The sequence below is a fragment of the Sarcophilus harrisii genome, chromosome 1, assembly GCF_902635505.1.
Source record: "Sarcophilus harrisii chromosome 1, mSarHar1.11, whole genome shotgun sequence".
NCBI lineage: Eukaryota > Metazoa > Chordata > Mammalia > Dasyuromorphia > Dasyuridae > Sarcophilus > Sarcophilus harrisii.
The window spans coordinates 79,192,469-79,213,366 of record NC_045426.1 but is presented as its reverse complement, the minus strand read 5'-3'; the positions used below and the strand labels follow the sequence as shown (position 1 = coordinate 79,213,366).

General features: G+C 42.5%; 1 protein-coding gene across 2 annotated transcripts in view; it reads left to right on the top strand.

The window, feature by feature from the left end:
• The first annotated feature begins 2,412 nt into the window (after positions 1-2,412).
• PRKCD (protein kinase C delta) overlaps positions 2,413-20,898 on the top strand; it is a 57,577-nt gene continuing 39,091 nt past the window's right edge. Inside the window, exons 1-2 of one of the 2 annotated variants that reach the window (XM_031957409.1) lie at positions 2,413-3,503; positions 8,592-8,711. The gene's annotated coding sequence lies outside the window, so the exon portion shown is untranslated. The remainder of the gene's footprint in view (positions 3,504-8,591; positions 8,712-20,898) is intronic. The other variant, XM_012543751.3, reaches the window with a different exon arrangement.

Genomic DNA, 20,898 nt, shown 5'->3' with positions numbered 1-20,898 from the left:
ATTGGGGATGGCCTATGGGATCTACCTCCCATACATGCTACTGACTGAGGAAAAGATGCAGTCAAAGAAACCCTAGCCGCAAGTCACTTAAAAAAACTGCACACACAATCCAGATCAAAGCTGTTATACTTGCACATGGAGCAGGGATATTGGGGGAGTGGTAGAATACGAATAAAGTAGGAAGGTGGCTCATTCCCTGTAAATTCTTGCTGTTTTCTAGATGTAAAGCTGTGGTTGCTAGGAGAGAACTGAGAGGAAGTCAGGAAGTCAGAGGGCATTCCAATAGGAAAGATCAAAAGGAAAAGAGACAATGAAAAAGAAGAAAAGAGAAGCAGGGAGAAACCCTGAGGTTCCAGGCCAGTCCAATCCTCATTAAAAGTCAGTTTCCAGAACTTTTTCTAGAGGAGTCATAGTTACTCTGGGGTAAGCACTATTATCCTCAAAATTTTCCAACTATGCTTTTCTCCTCTATGGCAAGAGGCCTGTGCCTTGGGCAGAAGGAACAAGAAAAAAAGGGACATGGGAGAAATCCCTGCCTGGAGGTCCCTTTCCCAGAGGGACTGAGCTCCTGTGCAACTTAACCTACTCAGGGTTGACCTGATTGGCTCAAAGGAGTCATTCACTTTCATCTCTGGGTTTCTGAGACAGATTGGCCCTAGAGGTTTATGAGTACAAACAAAGTTTGAGTCCTGTTCTCTATGCCCACCTCAGGTCTATCCCCACCCCAACAGACTGCACCCCCCTCAAAAAACAAATAAACAAATGACAATTGGGAGATATCTGGACCTTCCTTATCCTTCTTGCCATGTCCTAGGGCCTCAAGCTAGTCCTGTGCCTTAAATATGGACTTGAATGCACTTGCCTGATACCACCCAATCTTTGATCAGCATTTTGTCCTCTCTGAGTTTCAGTTCAGTCAATTAAACATAAGCATATTTATTGAATATTTACTGTGTGAATAGCTCTTCAATATAGGCACTCTGGAAGATGCAAGAAAATAAAATACAAAAGTGTGGTAAATAGCTCAGGAAGAAAAGTCTTTGGCCATGTCCCTTCCCCTCTTATTTGTAAAAATGATTGGGTTGCTCTCCAAGGTTCTTTCCAATTCAAACATTCAATGATTTTATAATTCTCAGTTCACTGTGAACGGGATTCATGGAGGAGATGGGATTTGGAGAATGGACAAAAATTCCTTCCAGCATGAAGCTGGGATAAAATCTCTTCCATTCTTGTCTCCACATCTCTTTCCAGAATCACTGTCATTAAGTGTGAATTTTATTGATCCAGTTGGAGTTTGAGTGGTGGGGGGAGGAATGACAACTCCGGGAGGGCAGGAGTACTTAACTGGGAGACTAGGTAGTGGATTCAGGAATCTTTTGGTACTCTGGAGGAGAGCAAACAACTTTGATACTCTTCATTCCTTCTCCGTATCCTCAAAATTGAGATAAAACCACTCCCCCCCCCAATTCTCAAGCAGATGAGAATAGATGTCCCCTACAGAGCCGGTGTCTGGGAGCAGAGTATGGGGGAGAAGAGAGAGGGAGGAAGAGAGAGGGGGGAAGAAGGAGGGAGGGAGGAAAAGAGAGGGAAGGAGGGAGGGTGGGAGATACGAGATGAGGCAAAGAGTGAAAAAAAGAGAGGGGGGGAAAAAAATAGAAAGACAGAGAGAGGAGAAGAAGAGAGAGAAGAAAAAGAAAGGAGAGAGAGAGAAAGTAATGTGAGTGGAGGTAAGTTGTGACTCAAGAAACATCCTTTCCCCACTAGTTCACTCTTAAGTATCTGTACTGCTAAAGAGGGGAGAACGATCTGTATGAGTGACAGAGATAGGGGACAGGGGGACTGGGGGAGAAAAGACCGACAGAAGAGAAATGGAACACAAACATATTCCAAGAGAAACACAGGGGAAAAGATCTCTAAGGTCCCTCCCAGCTGTATGATGTTACTTGAAGACAGAACAGAGGCTGTAATAGGAAAAAGAAGGTGGAAAGAAAGATGAGGAAACACTTCCACACACTGATAGAAAAAACTGATAGAGACAAAAACTTGGAGGGGATAAGGATAGACTTAGAGAGTCACACCGAGAGACTGAGACCCCAAGGTTCGGGGAAAGGGGTGAAAAAAGACTTTCGAAACGGAGACAGAAGGACTCATCTCGGAGAAGCTAGATATTCTCTACTTCCCCCGGCCCCGCGTGCCCCCAGCCCTCCCCAAACACTTCTGCAAGAGACAGAAAGTACGAAACGCAGCCAATAGGGGCGGAGCGGCAGCAGAGTTGCAGTTTGGGGGGGTCGAGAGAAAGGAGGGGCCAGGAGGGAGAGAGGGAAGGAGGGAGACCTCGGTGGAAGAACGGGAGGAGGGGAGGGGCAGGGAGAGCGGCGGGCTGCAGGCCGGCCTCGGAGGCGGCCCTGGGAGGCTGTGGGCGGAACTGGGCGGGCCGCCGGGGTTCCCAGCACCTGGGTGAGGTCTCGGCCGCCCCGCCCCCCACCCTGCACTTCCTTGTGTGACGGTACCCGGAGCAAGAGGCAACTGGAGCGGCGTTCGGGCCCCGGAACCGAGCAAGAGAGGGAGCTTCCCCTGCCCCAGAGCAGAGGGATTCTGGGGTTGTGAGATCCTTCCAACAGAAGCAAAGAGACATCTCTTCCCCACCGCGAGATCCACTCCCCCGCCCCTCTCCCTTCTCCTCCCCCCGTAGCCGAGAGACGCCTGGGCCAAAAGATAGCTGACCACTGCTCCGTGCAGCAGAACCGAAGCACTCTCCGAGGGAAAAGACTTCTTGGACTGAGCGATCCCCCCACTCCTGGGGCGGAGAGAAACCCCAGGGACCTAGAGGTTCTCCCCCTCCAACTCCTAGGGTGGAGAGACCTCAGAGGACTGGGCGATCCTCCGCTCCCCGGGCGAAGTCACTGCGGTCCTAGCAGACCCCTCGCTCCCGAGACAGAGACACCCCAGAGATTCAGCGATCTCCGCACTCACGGGCGGAGCAAGCCCCGAGACTGAGAGACTACTCCGATCTCCTAAGCGCCAAGTTCCAGAGGATTGAGAGATTCCCGCCCCCCTCCGAGAGCGCCGAGACGCACCCTTGGGGCCTCAACACTCCCCAGAGCCGAAAGCCGGAGACTTCGTCCTTGCGATCCCACCCACCCCCACTCCTCTCCGGAACTCTGGGAGTCTGGGGGCTGAAAAACTCCCCTGGAACTAAGAGACAGATTCCTCCCCCTCCCCAGCTTCTCTCCACCTCCGGAACTAAGAGGAGAGCTTCTCCACCCCCGATTCTCCTCCAACCCCTCCCGCCTAGTCCCACTTCGTGAGGAGGCTGTGAGAAAAGACTGCAGAGACCCCTCCCCGCAAGCTGAGACAACCCCCCCTACTCCAGAGCAGAGAGCTCTCCCAGACCACTTCGGCCCGTGGTGTCGGGGCTAGACCCTTCGCAGGCAAGAAAGGCGACCCGGCCTCGAGAGACCCCACATCAAGAGAGGCAACTCCCCTTTCTTGGTTACCAGAAGGTGAGGAGGCAGGAGAGGGGCTAAGGATACCTCGCCCCCGGGATTGGGGGATTGGGAGAGGAACCTGGGTTTTTTCAGGGTAGTCAGGGCTACCGGTCTCTTGTCTCAGGACTTTGGGAGTCTTGGGGACCTTCCGAAAGTGAACTAAGTGAAAAGTATGGCCGATGGCCCCTTCTGCTGATTTGCCTTCCCAGCGACCATTCTTCAGGCTTTCTCATTTGTCAGGTCTCTCCTAAATCTGTCTCTCTCACCAAGCTTCAAACTTGGTGAAGCTTGAAAAACTGCTTCATCGGGCATCCCCATCCCCTCTCCCCAGAATTTATCAATTTCCATACACATCCTCCTAATCCCTTCATTGAACCCCAAATTCATCATCTCCCCCATTATTGTCCACCAAAAAGAATCATCCTATTCATCTTCTCCTCTGTTGTCCCTCACCCAGCTTCCCCCTATTCCATTATCTCCTAGTCCATCATCCCAGTATTCTGATGTTTCTTATTCTTTGTTGTCTAACTGTAATTGTCTGTCCACTTCCTTCAGTCCATCCTGCATCCATTGCCCTCCATGTGTCATACCCACATCCATTGACCCCCCTCACGTATGCCCCTTTATCCATTGCCTTCTTATTTATTGTCAAGTGTTCATGTTGTTTCTTCGGCCACATTGGTTTATTTGTTGCTTGGTTTTGCCTGTTCTCACCCACCATTCTGTCCCTTGTCCCCCTGGATTTCCCTTCCTTTCTCTCCTCTCTCTTTTGTGTTCCCACTTTTCCTCAAGTGTCTCCTCTATCCTAGTATCCTTCCTTCTGCCTTCCTTCTGTCTATCTAATGTCTTCCTATTCCTTACTCCTTTTGTCATCTGGCCAAGGGGGGACTAACTACCATCTTTCTCCATCTCTTTCTATGCTCCTGGGGTCTTTTTCTTCCTTCAGACATTTCTTTCTCCTTTCTTTCTTTTTCTTTCCTGTCTCTTAGCTTACCAGTTTTCCTGAACTTAAAGGGACAAATGTACTCATTTACCAGTAGATGTGGGGCTACTCCACTCTGATCCACTCTGATCCAGAAGAGAGGGGATTTCTGGAAGGGAAGCTTGGACACTTCTTCATTTAATGAGTGGCCTGTCTGTGTGTTTGGGGAAGGGTGTAGAAAGCAAACCCACTTATTCCTACTCATGGAAATCATTATCATGTACGACCCTTTCCATTTCTAAGTTCTAACTCCATTCTAAGAAATGGAGTTTCCATTTGGGGAGTGGAGAAAAAGGATTTGGCTCCCATTTGGCCATCTTTTCCCTTCCCTTCCATGCCTTCCTCCTCTCTCTGGCTTCCTCCCCAGATTGGCAGTAATAGGACAGATTTGTGGCTAAGGAATTTGTCACTAACCTCCAGTTTAATTTTCTTGGGAGACTCCTGGGAGTTCTCTCTGTTTAATGTCTTTATACGTCTCTAACTCTAGGTAGAATCTGCATTTTTCTCTGTTCTTTCTGTTTCCCGCATGACTACTGTCTCTTTGGATTCTGTTATCCCTGTCACTGTGACTCCTGTTGGGAATTTAGTTAATCAGGGTAGTTAATCAGTGCGAACACCGAATGCAGAATTTATCCATGCATCCACCTGATGTGTATACATGCATGTATGTGTATGTGTGTGTATGTGTATTTGTATTTCTTTTTTTTTTTCCTAGATATGTGCCCAGACATTCTATAGCCATCTATGACCAGGATCATTGGGAGGTGGAGACCAGGTCATTTGGGCTTCCTTGTGATAGACCTAGTTTGAACCAGAATACCTACTGACAGGCCAGCAGAGGGCGAATAGGCAACTAAATGTGTGGGAGGCAGTGAACATAAATGTGACTGTGCGTGATTGAGTGACTGTTCCTGTGTGGGTATGTCTGGTTGTGCGTGTGAGTGTGCATGACTGTACGAATGCCTGCAGTATTAGTGTATGAGACTTACTCTCTGTGAGAGTGTGACTCCATGCTTTATTCTGTGATTGAGTGTGTGTGGACCAGTGACACAGTGTGTCTGTATGTATGCGCATGTGTTCTTGCACTTTTGTGTGTTCACAGTGCTTGGAGAAAGTGGCTTCTTTGATGGAGATTTGACTTCCCTATTTCTGGCCTCTTTCCTGTATGGGAGGGAAAGAGTAGAAAGGCTGGGGTCAGCCCCTCAGGATCATGCTCACACAGTTCAATGGGCCTTAAACCTAGTGTAGGGGAAAGAGAGTTCACCTCAAACTCATTAAAACCTAGTTCACATCTTCTCCCTTCTCATCTCCCATTTACTGGCTTCCTTCAAGTCCCAGCGACAATTCCACCTTTTACTGGAAATCTTTTCCACTTCCTCTTGATTCTAACAACTCCCCCCATTGGTTATTTCTAATTTCTCCCGTTTCTAAAGATTTGCTTGCTGCCCTATTAGATTGTGAGTTTTTTAAGAGTTGTTATTCTTGATTAGTATGTTTTACTCTTCATGACCCCACTTGGGGTTTTCTTGGCAAAGATACTGGAGTGGTTTCCATTTCCTTCTCCTGCTCATTTTACAGATGAGGAAACTGAGGCTAACACTTAACTTGCCCAAGCAAATAAGTGCTAGGCTAGATTTGAACTGCCTTCCTGACTCCAGACTCTGTGCTCTATCCACTGGGCCACCTAGTTATCCCTTTGAGGGAGAAGTTGTTCTTTGCCTTTCTGTATGTGCCCACCACTTATCACAATATCTATGAAATATAGTAAGTTCTTAGTAAATGCTTTTTGATTGAGAATCTGTACTGATAAAAAGGAGTTTCATCATGTATATGAAGTTGCAGATCGGGAGCAAAACCCCTACAACTTTTCAGACACTATGCATAACTCTGGGGATAGTCAAAAATGAAAAACAAAACAGACTTTGCTCTTGAAGAACTTAAACTCTACAGGGAGGAAACTTGCATGTAGATAAATAAATACAGTCATTTCCTGGGGGCTAGAGAACAGCTCTGCTGACTGGAGGGATTGTGAGAGGCCTCTGGTGGGAGGTAGAATTTGAGCTCGACCTTGAAGGGCGCTAGCGATTCCAAGTACATTCCAGGCTTGGGGGACAGCCTGTGCAAAGGCATTGAGGTGGAAGATGGAATGTTGAGTTAGTTTCCAGTTTAGCTGGAAAAAAAGCCTTTGAGAGGAGCAGGGTGAAATCAGCCTGAAAAGGTAGGTTGGAGGCAGATTGTGACAGGTTTGAAAAGCCAAAGGGCAGAATTTGTATTTCATCCTTTGGGTAATAGGGAACCAATGAAGCTTCTGGGGCAGGGAAGTCACATGGTCCAATTTACTCTTTAGAAATTCCAATTTGACAGCTCTGTGGAGGAGGGAATAGCATCAGGGGAAAAACTGGAGACAGGGGAGCCAATTCATAGGCTCTTGAAATAGTCTTGGAGTGATGAGCACCTGACTGAGGATGGCTATACTGTGAATGGAGATAAGGAGACAGGAACAAGACATGTAGAAATCTTCAAGACTATAATTAGATAAGTACTAGGGTGTAGGGAAAACCAGAGACATAAAATAAAATCTCTAGATAATATCGATTTGGTTCTAAGCTTGATTTTTTTCTGGGATTCCTCCCCTCTTTTCCTTTTGCCTCTATGACTCTAAACCTCAGTTTCTAGTCCCTAGTTCTCAAGTGTTGTTATAGACTGGAGTCAGCATGGTATGCATACTGGATTTGGGAGTCCTAGGATTTGGGTTCAAATTCTAGCTCTCCTTTTTCCTACCTGGGTAAGTTTTTTTGAAGGTTATTCTTGATCAGCGTGTCTTACTCTTCATGACCCCACTTAGGGCTTTCTTGGCAAAGATACTGGAGTGGTTTCTGTTTCCCTCTCTAGCTCATTTTACAGATGAGAAAACTGAGGCTAACAGGTTTAAGTGACTTTCCCAGACTCACAGATCTAGTAAGTGTCAGGCCAGATTTAAACTGCCTTCCTAACTGGGGGCTCTGTGTTGTATCCACTGGATCTCTAATTATCCCTTTGAGGTAGGGATAAGCAAGTGAGATCACTTGCCTCAGTTTCTTCATCTGCAAATTTAGAGAATTGACTATAAGCCCTTTCAACCTCTAAATCTGTGTTTCCAGAATTTCTTTGCCTGATTTACTAAAAGAATGATGGAGGGAAGTTAACCCCATAAAGGGAAACTAGATGTCTGGATGATCTACACATTGAATCATTAAGCCCTGGATAATAGAGAGTAACTGATTCTGGGTTGATTCTGGGCTATGGCTGCAGGGGATTGACACCATTTAGCAAGAAGAGATAATTAGAATTTAAATTAAAAGTTAAAATAATTTAAAGTTTTTTTTTTTAAGGGAGAAATATGAGTCAGTGAATACAGCTCTGGCCCTGGGATTGGATCTGTGACCTTTTGGACTAGGGCAAAGGGGATGGGTGAGCAAGCATGTCTGTGGCTTGGGGATGGATGGCTATGATGATCAAGTCATAAGCTGGGGAGTGGCTCATTCAGTGCTTAGCATTCAACTGCCCTATGTTCTCTCCTGGCCTGTTAGAGAGAAGGGATCCTGGTTTAGATGTCTTTGTCTTCCCCTTAGTACCTAGAACAGGGTTTGAGTATTCATTAAAGACTTGGCATCATAGAATAAACATCAGAATATAATGGGATCGTAAAGACCATGGAGTCAGGGGTTTTTAACTTGGGATCTATGAACTTGTTTTCTTATAAGACAGACAGAGATATATAGACAAAAAGATTAATTACTTCAGTACAATTGGGTTTTTTTGTAAACCTATGTATTTTAATTTATGTATTAAAAATATTTTGAGAAAGGGCCCATAGACTTCATTAAAAGGTAAAAAGGACCATGACAGAAAAAAAGGATAATTTTATCAAATTTGACCTCTCCTATTTTACAAAGATGTATAAAATGAGACAGAACAGGTAAGTGACTTATTAAAGCCCCACAGCAAACAGAACAAAGACTAGAACAAGCCCACATTTCCCGATTCCTAGTCTGATAACCTTTCTACTCCTCTACTTGTAGATCCAAAGGTATTTCTGAAGTGTTTATATAATTCATCTTCTTTCTGTCTTGACTCTGTAGGTCTGGTGGGGATCGGATGCCCTTTGGTCTCGCATAGTGCCAGCCCAGTCTGTAATTTTCTAATTCCTCAAAATCATAAGGACCTTGGACAAAGAGTGAGGCTGTAATCGGGAACAACAGGTAATGATGATCCAGGGACTTCCTCAGTTCCTGAGTAGTTTTTTCTCATTTTTTTTTTTTTTACTCTTCCTCTAATGTCAAAGCCCAATGCTCTGGGAATCTGTTATCTATCTCTGGAATATCGGTTTAGAGAATTGGGCCTTAGGATTCCGGCTAAGGTCGAGGACTGGGATGGGTTTGGGGTTGGCTGCCTGGGGTTGAGTCATTTAACTTCCCAATGTCACTTTCAAATACTTTATGCTTGATATATGGCTTCTTTGCTTGGTTCTGGCTGAGCTTCCTGCTCCTCAGGATTTCCAAACACTGGGGTTCTCAAACTTTATACTATTAAAAATTATTGAAAATCTGTCCAAAGTTTTTGCTTATATGGGTTTATATTTATAGATATTTTCCATCACCTCTCTGATATCATGGTCCTTTTTGAGAATGAAAGACAAATAACAATAACAAAAATTAGAAATAAAAATTAATTTTGAATTTATAGACCCTCTGAAAAGGTTTCAGAGACCCCTAGGATTCTCTGGATCACACTCGGAGAACTACAGATTTAGAGGAAGGAGTCTGTAGCCTAGAAAGGAGAAAGATGGAAAACTGAAAGATAAAAAGAGATGGGTGGAAGGAATTGTTTGAGATGATATGTTACCTTTCAGTCTGTGTGCAAAATACTGCCTTCATCATTGGTCAGTGACCCCCAAAATCTGCTTCTCTAACCATGTAGGTGAAGGATGCTTTGGCAGGCTCCCTTTGCTGGGGAGGGAGGCTGAAGGGAAGGTTGTACTTTAGGGGATGCAAGAGTCAGAGTGTTAGAACCTTATCGTCTTAGGATCAGAAACTTTTACAGGTAGAAGAGAACATAGAGATCTATTTCTTACTGAACATAAAAGGAAATTAAAACCCAGCTAAGGGACTAACTTGCTTGAGGCCATGGAATGATTTAATGCCAAAGGAAACTTTCCAGCCCCTGTTTACTGACTTTCCGAATGACTATTAACTGATTTTGTGCTTCTCTGTTATATCACCCAGCCCCTAGGCCAACTGATAATAGAAGAGAAGTATGTAGAAGTAAACTGGAGGGGGTCACTGGGGTGGGATGGAATTTAAAAGAGACCCTGGGAAGGGTCACAGACTATTATTTTTCCTTCTTTAGCTTATTACCATTGCTATAAATTCTGCCATTACCAATTCATTTTTGCCCTTTCCCGGGTGCTTTTGGGAAATACAAATTTAGTTTAATCCTTAGAAGAGTAGCATATCATATCACTAATAGCTCAGGGTGGGTGAATTTGTCAGAAGCTTTCATTCATTTAACAAATATTTATCAAGTACCTCCTGTTTGCAAGACCCATTCGAGGAAGACACGTTCTATTAAGCTATGGCGCCTGTCCAATTTATAGCAAATTTCATGAGGAAGGGGTCCTAGAAAAGCAGAAAGATAGGGAAAAGGAAAGTAGGAGTTTTAAACTTACTACTTTGCAGTTTTGCTTGGGACTGCCCCAGTTCTTTTTCTTCCAGGAAGTCCTTTATAACTAGTTCTGTCTTGTTCTGGTCTTTCTTTTTCCTCATTATCATCTCAACAGATGTGGGGATATAGTTATGTGCTAGTTACCAAACATTTTGAAGTATCTTTCACATGTGGAAGTGGGATGCCCTGTGTTTAGGGCAACTCAGAGTGGGGATTTTGCTAGTTATGTCAACTTTCTGGGGCCTCAAACCTTTCCAAGTCTTAACTTATCCCCTCTATCATCCTTGTCTCTTCCCTCCACCCCCCAATCTGGATTGGGTGATTTTGGCCCCATGCTTCTTTTTAAGTCTGGAGTTCTTCCTCTGCTTCCCCAAGCCATAGAAAATTATACTGTTGCCCCAGAAAGAACACCCAGCACTGATTTGGGATCAGCCTACCTGAGTGCTTTGGACTAGATTCGATCCTGGCTCACTCTCAGTCAGTCCAGAAGTTCTGCTCTCTTGAGGTCACACGATAAGTGAGTGGTGGGACTCAATCTCACACCTTCCAATTCCTATTCCTGTGTGCTCTTTCAACCACAATCTTTCCAAAATATTTACTGTACTTCAGCCGGCACTTCTATCACTACATCTCCCAAACTAGGACAATGTTGACGCCTTTCTCATCATCAGAATAGAAGTTTACAGGATGCTTTTGTCTCTCTCCCTCCTCTGCCCTCATTCTTTCCTGTCTTTTCCCTTCTCCCTTCATTACCCCCTCCCTTCCTTCTTTCGTCCTTCTCACTTTCCCTGTTGAGCACTGGTACACTCCACCAAGACAAAACCAGAACAGTAGTCTGGGGATCCAGAGCCAGGGCTTCATTGACTTTCCCTGAAATCTAGGCCCTGAGCTGGGGTCCTGAGAATGTAGCGAGGGGACAATGTTAAATCTTAGAGGGCTTGGGAATGCTTTAGACTTGTAGCAGAACGGGACCTTCAGAAGAAGGGAGATTGAGAAGTCATAGTCTCGGGTCATAGTTTAATGGGCCTAGAGAGCCAGACAGGGAGCTCCCCACTGGGAAGTCTTATTCTGGTGATTCAAGCACTGGGGGATGGGAAAAGGGGAGGCGTGGCTCTCCAAAGCCGAAGACTTGGAGGGGAGGGTTCTGCCTAACTTCCCCCTTTACTTCTCCCTTTTGCTCTAAGGAGCTCAATCGTCAGCTTTTCTAAACAGAGCTGAAGGAAGGAGGGAAGAAAAGTACACATGCAGGTCCAGCCTCAGATTTTCCTTTCTTTTCCTTTATCCCATGTGAATTTCATTATCTAATGAGGTTAATTAGCCTTGGGACAGAACCATCCCTGCTACCCCCTACCTAACACACATATACAGAAATACATAAATATAACATATCCGAAGATGTATACACACACACACACATAAATATAGTCCTTATCTATATACTCATAGAACAAGTGCACAATCAATCAAAAAGCATTTATTAAATGCCCATGATATATCAGACACCATGTAGAACACTGAGGGTAGAAAGAAAAAAGATAAAATCATTTCTGCCACCAAAAAGTTTACATGCTACCAAGGGAGACACTATGCATATGCATATTTATATGAAGAATACATATGTTTATTGTGTAATATAACTGCACATGCTCATACAGGTACATGTATACATATGATGCATAAATGACATGTGCATATCCACACATTATATATAATATATTAATATACAAAAGAAATACAAAATGCAAGGTGATTTTTGAAAGAATATCTATGTACATGTGAATGTATATATTTTAAAAAGAGGTACACAAAGTAAAGGTAATTTTTGAGGGTATATATATATGTGTATGAATATATATAAATATAAAAAAATACAAGCTCAGGGTTATTTTTGGAAGGAAGCTAAAGGGATCAGGAAAGATTTCATGTAGAAGGTGGTCCCTGAGCTGGCTTTTGAAGGAAGGTGGGGATTCTAAGTAGCAGAGATATATGGGACACACTCTAGGAATGGAGTTTGCTTATGTAGAGGAACAGATACAGAGATGAAATGCAATATGTGAGAAACAGTAGATATATTAAGGGGAATAATATTTAATGAGTCTCCTTATGTAGGGAGGTTGGAGCCAGGTTATGAAAGAAGATAAAGGTCAAATGAAGAGTTTATCTTTGATCCTCAGTATAATAGGGAACCATTGGAAATTATTGAATGAAGATGTTGACATGGTCATCTTTGCTTTTAGTAAATCACTTTATCAGCTTAATGGAAGCTGGATTAGACAGGGAGAAATCTGAGTCAAGGCTTTTACAGTAGGTCTGATAAGTGAGGATCTGAATTATGATGGATTAAGGGGAGGGGTTGGTTGTACAATATGACTGTAAGAGAGCTAAGAAAGTCAAGGCACAGAATACACGCTTAACACAGTTGTATGATCATATACCCACACCCGCTTAGATAGGCACACAGGTTTGTCACACAGACAAAGGCATCTATGATAGGTGGGAATGAGTCAGTTGGTGGATTTGCTTAGTGATGAGTTCTCTTGTACATTTTGTCTAGGAGCATTCTAGTTTTAATGCTCCCACTAACTTTCTTTTTTAAAAGATATTAAAAATCATTGAAAAGACATTTGGCATGCATATATTCTTTAAAAAATATATCTATTTTAATGATAAAGTCCCCATTATCACATAGTTTTTAGATGCACTGCATGACAACCCATCATTTCTACTGGTTTGTGGGGTTTGCCATAATAGCTATTCAACTTAGGAAGTCATTCAAATCTTTTTTTTTTAAGCAGCAGTGTTCACAAAGAATACATCCATAATGATCAATGTCCACTATATAAATAGGACAAAGCTGTCAAAAAGTTATATGGGTAAAATGACTATTCAAGTCAAAAGTCTTTCTGAAAAGTTTGATGTGAAAAGTAATCCCAGTCATTTGCTGGCCTTTGGACCTTGCTTTTCTTTATAACAGTTTATTGCTTACAACTTTAGTATGATAACCCAGGAAGGAATGTTGGTATTTTCATGATTTTTTGAGTTGTGCTAATACCTTCCCCCAATCCTATTCTATCTCTTCCCAATTCTAGAAGGGATTTTACTTAAAAGATCAAGCTAGGTTTCATCAGATGCTTTTCTAGGGTCATCACTGCTATTTTCACCTAACCATTTTTTCCTCTAGACCTTAGCATTTATCAACTACTTAAAAAGCTGATTATTACATTTCAATAGAATTTGTTTCCTTTGTAATCCTATGTATCTAATTTTGTATAAATAAATTTTCAGAAGAAGTTCATTGGCTTTGCCAGACTAGACCACCCAGGGGTCCCTAACATGAAAACAGCGAAGAGCCCCTGGTCTAGTGCTAGATAAAAATGATCAGCACTATAATTATTGGTGACAATAACAGCGATCAATCTTGCACTCTTCCCAGAATTCCTCAGCTACTCAATACTCAGAATTCCTGGGCTCCCTGGGCACCAGCTACCCTGCTATTGCAATTCTACAGTTTTAAAGGAGAGAAAACTCATCTTTCTACCCTGGATGAAAGTTACTTTGGACTGAATGGAAAGAAACCTTGTTGCTAAGTCAAAAGCCAATTTCCTTTTGCCTCTTGCGAAGCTGGGCTCAGGAACTAGGGCCAGATCAGAGGGTGCGATTCATGCATTAAGTGGAGTAAGAAGTTGACAGAATCATATGCAGCAGATGGGGGGAAAGGGGTGCTTATGTGGTGGAGTGCAGGGAAAATTGGCCCTATAGAGAAGTTAGAACACCAGAGGTCTACTGGTTGAGTAAGCTGGAGCAAGTTCCAGTCCTTTTTTGGTTTTCAGGGTTTTCTTCCATAAAGTTAAAGGGTTAGATTAGATCTCTTAAATCCTTTCAAGACCAGTTAGTCTGTGATCTAAAAAACAGTCAGTATGAGGTGGCAGCTCCTCAGATTTGTTAAGAGAGCTGGGATTATGGGATATGTTTTCAGGGCACAAGGTTCTCCCTCCCTGGGATGGGAGTCTCTATTAGAAATGGAGGACTGTGGGACGAGCAGTAGTTCCCACACTTTCCCCACTGGTCTCAAGGTTTCATTCCTACCTTTTTGTAGTGTGTGTTTATAAAGGCACCCATTCGTCTCATTGTGATTCTGGGAGCTGTGTGGTGTTACGTGTGGTGTTGGACTGTGTGGATGTATGGCTTGGGGCTGTAGAGTGGGTGGTACATGCATGGGGTCCGTAGGTATGTGGGCATGTGTGACTCTGTGGTGTGGGGGGTACTATGTGTGGTGAGCGGTATTGTGGGGGGGGCATGTCTACAGTGCATGAGCATGATGTGTGTTGTGTGGGTCTGTGAGGATGGGGGCTGTGGGTGGCGTGGGTGGTACGTGTGGTATTGTGTGGGGTAGTGTCTGTGTTCAAGCAGAGGAGCCTTGTGCCTCGGGCTGCTGTAGAGGAGGCTGCCCCGCCGCCCCTTACGGAGAAGGCCTCCCGTCAGCTGCAGCCGAGTACCGTTGGTGGCTGAAAGCTGGGAGGAAGTCTTGGGGAGTGTGGTTACCAGGCTGTTGGTGGCCCCTCTACCCACATGGAGAAAATGCATGGAAGCAGGTGTCAGCCATGGCATTGATCTCTTTTATCCTGGGCTTTGTGGTAAGCCCTCTGGAGCTTGGCCAGGACTTTTTTGGAATCTCACTCATTAGGTGAGAGATATAGGGATTCCAGAGAGATGGACAAAATATGTTAAAGAATCCTTGAAGGTTTCTCTAGGGTCCTGAGTGAGACTGAATTTCTTGATTCCTATCCCTGCTAAGGATGTGACTGGGTAAAGCATTTCTCCTTTTGAGGCTTCCATTTTATCATCTGTAAAATGGGATGATAATACTTTTTTTTTTTTTTTTTTTGCCTCTCTCAGTAGGAAAGGGCTTGGTAAACCCCAGATGGATGTAGAAATGTGAGTGGTCACTAGTATGACTATTAATATTACATGTCCTTGAGGATATTAGAAAGTGATCTTCATCAGCACCTCAAGAAGACTTTCCAGTTTGTGCCCAGCCAGCTCCCCACTTTGGAAATACTGCTGAGAGGGGGTATCTGGTGAATTTCCGGCCCATATAGTTCCCCTTGGGGCTGAACTAGGAAGTGGTTTACAAGATGGTCAGTTCCTCATCTTCCAGCCAGCTTGCTGGCTCAGTGCTTTGGAGGAGGGCAGAGACTATCCATTTGCCCCCCATCCCCTGCCATGCCAAGTAATGCTAGGAAGTAACAGGCCAGACCAATTAGCTGTGGCAGTGTTATAACTCACTATCCTGATGCCTCAGACTCCAGGAGCAGGGCATAATGGGAAGTGACCTGAACTGCCCATACAGATGGAACTTTTTTTTACTATAAAATTATTAGATAAGGGCAGGAATTTGGTGCCTCTGGGGATACCATTCCCCCAAACTCGGATTTTTCACTCAGTTATGTGTAATTTCCTGGGGTCATGAATCATAAATGAGAATGTTAGAGTTGGGAGGTACTTAGAGATCACAGAGTCTAAGCTTATTCATTTTATTGAGGTAGGAAGGACTTTGCCCAAGTGACTTGCCTAAGATTACATGAGTTAAAACCCAGGTCCCTCATTCGCAGCCCCATGTTCATTCCACTGTGGGTTTTTTTCTTTAATGGTGTATTTTACACCTTTCATGTGAAGAATGTTCAGGGATGAGAGGAGGTAGGATTTCCATCCATAGATTCTCCTTCTTTCTCTCTTCCCATCTTGTTTTCCCCAGGGGCAAACTTAGAACCAAAAATACAAATTGCTCCCAAAACAAGTGACTCTGAGAGCCAGTGCTATGAGGCTGGTCCTCCTTCCTCCTCAGACCCCAATCAATCAATCATTTATTAAATGCTTACTGTATTTTAGGCAATATGCTAAGTGCTGGAGATACAAAAAGAGGCAAATAACAGTCCCTGCCCCCAAGAAACCTTCAGTTTCATTGGGGGAGGGAGTGTGGAACAATATGCCAACAAATATATGCAAAACAACTTATATATAGGATGTAGCAAATTATTGATAGAGAGAAGGCACTAAAATTAAGAGGGACTGGAAAAAATTCCTATAAAAGATGAGATTTTAGTTGGGACTTAAAGGAAGCCAGGGAAGGCAGTAAGTGGAGTTAAAGAGGGAGAGCATTCCAGGTATGAGGAGCAACCAGAGAAATTGCTAAGGATCAAGAGATAATATATTTTATTCATGGAACAGCCAAGAGGCCAAATGGTAGGGTGTAAGGTGTTAAGAAAACTGGAAAGGTAGGAGGGAACTAGGTTTTGAGGGCTTTGAATGCCAAACAGCATTTTATATTTGATCCTGGAGGGAATAGAGCCCATTTCAGTTTATTGAAACCATCATTTTAGAAAAGTGACTTCAGTGGCTAAATGGAAGATGGTTTAAAGTAGAGAGAGACTTGAGGCAGGCAGCTATTTTTTTTTTACTTTATTCAAATTCCTTTTTATTGGAACAAGACCTGTGATTTCATTGATGTAAAGAACCCTCCCCCCTATTTTTTAAAATTTTCTTTTATTTATTTATTTCATTTTTAAAAAGCTTTTTATTTACAAAACATATGCATCGGTAATTTTTCAACATTGACTCTTGCAAAACTTTCTGTTCCAAATTTTTCCTTCTTTCCCCCTACCCTCTCCCCAGATGCCAGGTAGTCCAATGCATGTTAAATATGTTAAAATATATGTTAAATCCAATATATGTATACATATTTATTTTTTTTGGATTTTTTTTATTTTTTAATAACTTTATTGACAGATATGTATACATATTTATACAGTTGTCTTACTGCACGAGAAAAATTGGATCTAGAAAAAAAAAGCCTGAGAAGGAAAACAAAATGCAAGCAAACATCAACAGAAAGTGTAAAAATGCTATGTTGTGGTCCACACTCAGTTCCCATCATCCTCTCTCTGGGTGTAGATGGCTCTCTTCATCACTGAACAAGTGGAACTGATTTGAATCATCTCATTGTTGAAGAGACCCATGTCCATCAGAATTGATCATTGTATGGTCTAGTTGTTGCTGTGTATAATGATCTCCTGGTTCTGCTCATTTCACTCAGCATCAGTTCATGTAAGTCTCCCCAGGCCTTTCTGAAATCATCCTGTTGGTCATTTTTTACCAAACAATAATATTCCACAATATTCATATACCACAACTTATTCAGCCATTCTCCAACTGATGGGTTTCCAGTTTCTTGCCACTACAAAGAGGGCTGCCAAACATTTTTGCACATATGAGTCCCTTTCCCTCCTTTAAGATCTCTTGGGGATATAAGCCCAGTAGAAACACTGCTGGATCAAAGGGTATGCACAGTTTGATAACTTCTTGAGCATAGTTCCATCTTGCTCTCCAGAATGGCTGGATCTATTCACAGTTCCACCAACAATGTATCAGTGTCCCTGTTTTCTTACATCTCCTCCAACATTCATCATTATCTTTTCCTGTTATCTTAGCCAATTTGACAGGTGTGTAGTTCACCAGCAGCTTTTGCAATAATTTAGATATGAGATGATGAGGGAGTCCGTGGGGGGAGTTGATTAGTTTCATTTAGGACAAATGTAATTTAAGACATCTACTAGACATCCAATTAGAGATGTGTGAAAGGTGAGATTGGTCAGCAATGGAATGGGAGCAGAAAAAACAAATCAGCATAGAGATGGCAATTTAATCCATGGAACCTGATAAGCTCATCAAATGAAATAATGGAGCTGGAGAAGAGAAGAAGGCCCAGGACAGAATCCTGAGGAACATTACATTTAGAGGATATGTTCCAGATGAGGATCCAGCAAAGGAGACAGGATAGGTAGGAGGAGAACCAGAAAAGAGCAGCGACTTGAAAACTAAAGAGAAGAAACTATTCAGATGTAGAGTGACCAGCTGTCAAAAGCAGAGAAGGCAAGGAGAATGAGGATTGAGAAATTGGCATTGAAATTGGCAACTAAGAGATCACTGGTAACTTTGGAGAGAGCTGTTTGGGTGGTGTGATAAAGTCAGAACTTGGATTGTAAGGATTAAAAGGAGAATGAAAATAGAGGAACCTGTTGTAGATAGCCTTTTCAAGGAGTTTAGCTATGAAGGGCAGAAAAGAAGTAAGATAAGAGTTAATGGGAATTGAAGGGTCAAATGAGGGTTTTTTTTTTTCAGGATGGGGAAGACATGTTTGTGGGCAGTAAGGAATGAGCCAGTGCATAGAAAAAGATTAAAAATAAGTGAAAATATGGGGATGACAGAGAGGGTGATCTGTTGGAGGAGACAGAATGAAATGGGATCACTTGCACAAGTAGATGGGTTAGCCTTGATCAGGAGGAAAGCCAATCCCCCCCCCCCCACACACACACACCTCATGCATTTTTTCTCGGCTTTTCTGTGACTGTACCCACTTGTGAATGAATGAGAAAGCATGCGTAAGGCTTTCCCATTTGCCAATCATTCTGCTAAGCTCTGGAAATACGAACACACAACTACCACAATTTCTGTGCTCAAGGAACTTACCTTCTAATAAGGAAAGAACACACATGTGGAAGAGTGAGATGTAGGCAGGGAGGAATATTTTGGTTGGAAAGTTTTAAGAATGGTGTGAGTAGATTAATATATTGGAACAATGGAACCATTTTTTGTTATGGCTCCAGAGATAGAAAGTACTAGGTAGTAGGAGTTTGGGTACTCACATGATTGGGAGGTAGATGGCAAGAAAATAGGCAGTAAAGTGAAGCATGGCTGGAAGAGACCTAGATATGGTGGAAGATCTTATCAATTAGGAGTATAAAAGGGAAGGATCGAGGATGGGAGTTTCAGGCCTGACAGCATCTAGGGTATAGTATTTTGTCTGGTAAATATAGTCCTGGTAGTGAGTAGCATTGTTTTAGGATCTGCTAGGCATATGGCTGAGAATAGGAAGGAAGGAAAGTCACATTTATGTAGTGTCTAGTATGTGCCCAGTTCTGTGCTAAGTGATTTACAAATATTATCTCATTTGACTTTCATAAGAACCTGGAAGGGAGGTGATATCATTATCCCCATTTTATGGTTGAGGAAACTGAGGCAGACTGAGGTTAAATGACTTGATCATACACGTAGGAAGTATCTAAGGCAAGATCTGACTTCCTGACTTTCTGGTTTTCCTGACTCCAGACTGATGGACTATTCATGGACTATTCACTATACCATGAGCTGTCTGTAGGATCCTAAAGGAAACTGTCTTTGCCTTTTGAGAGACTTTTGCTTGCTAGGTTTTAAGGAAATGGCAGGACTGAGACCTGGGGGCAAGGAGCTGAGTTGTGAGATAGGACTTGGGATTAGTAGATCATAGATTTAGAACTGCACGGGACATTTAGAGGTTAGGCAGTCCCTTCATTTTACAGATAAATTGAGACTCAAAGACTTTTGGTGACTTGTCCAAGATCGTGCAACCAAGACATGATATAACCAGGATTCAAATTCAATACTTCCCAATGCATTATCACCATTTGTCTCAGGAATATGGGGATACATATTTTTCCTACTTTTGAATACATAGAGTGACTTGAATAAAGCTTACCAGAGTTTGCTTAGCACAGGGTTTCTTAACCTTTTTCTGTGTCAGAGATTCTTTAGACAATCTGATGAATCTTGTGGACCACTTCGCACATTAAGGTTTTTAAATGCATAAAATAAAATATACAAGATTACAGAGGAAACTAATTATGTTGAAATATAGTTATCAAGATGCTAAAAAATACAAACACTAATTTGGAGACCTTGTGTTAAAAATTTCTGGCTTACTGGAAGTTAGGAAGTTTCTTTACATAAGAAATAAGAATAACATGATTAGCATATCAATTCATTCTCTTCTGAGAATTTAACTTTTATTTATATATTTGGCTGTCCTAAACATTTTCAACTTCTAAACAACCTTGTTTATATTCTTTATTTGCCTGGAGAATAAAACTTAAGTTACATATATCCATTGCAAATATAGTGTCATTCCTATTAAAATAAATTAATAGGGCTCTAGTTACTGAGATTTTACTGTTTTTAATCAACTAATTAATCATTATAGATTTATTCCGCACCTTCTATATGCCAAGTATTGGATTAAGCTGGAGATAAAAAAAACAAAAATGAAACTATTTCTATTCTTTACTTTACTAGAAGAGATATTATATATATACATATATGTATATATATATAAATGTATGTGATATATCTATATGATAGAATCTATAAAGTTAAATACAGAGTAGTTTGCAGGGGAAGACATGGCAGCTTGGGGGAGATAAGGAAAGACTTCATGTAGAAGGAGGCTGAGTCTTGACAGAAGAAATGGATTCTAAAAAGTTGAGATAAGAAGGAAGTGGGTTCTCAGCAAAGGTAAGGAGGGAATTGTTGTTGCAAAGGTGACAGAAATGATAGATGAAGCCTTTGTATAAAGATAGGCAAGATGGCCAGTTTGACTAGACCATGGAGTTCAAGAAAGGGAGTGATCCAGAATAAGGCTGGAAAGATAGGTTGAGATGAGGCCCTCACTTGTGAAACAGGAATTTCTGCTCAATCCTTGAGGCAATAGGGAGCCACTGAAGTTTCTCCAGAGGGGGGAATGATATGATCACATATTTAGTTAAGGAAAACCAGTTTGGTATTTGTGTGGAAGATATGATGGTAAGGGCAGGGATTTTCAACAATTAAAAGATTATTGCAGTAGCCTAGCCAAGA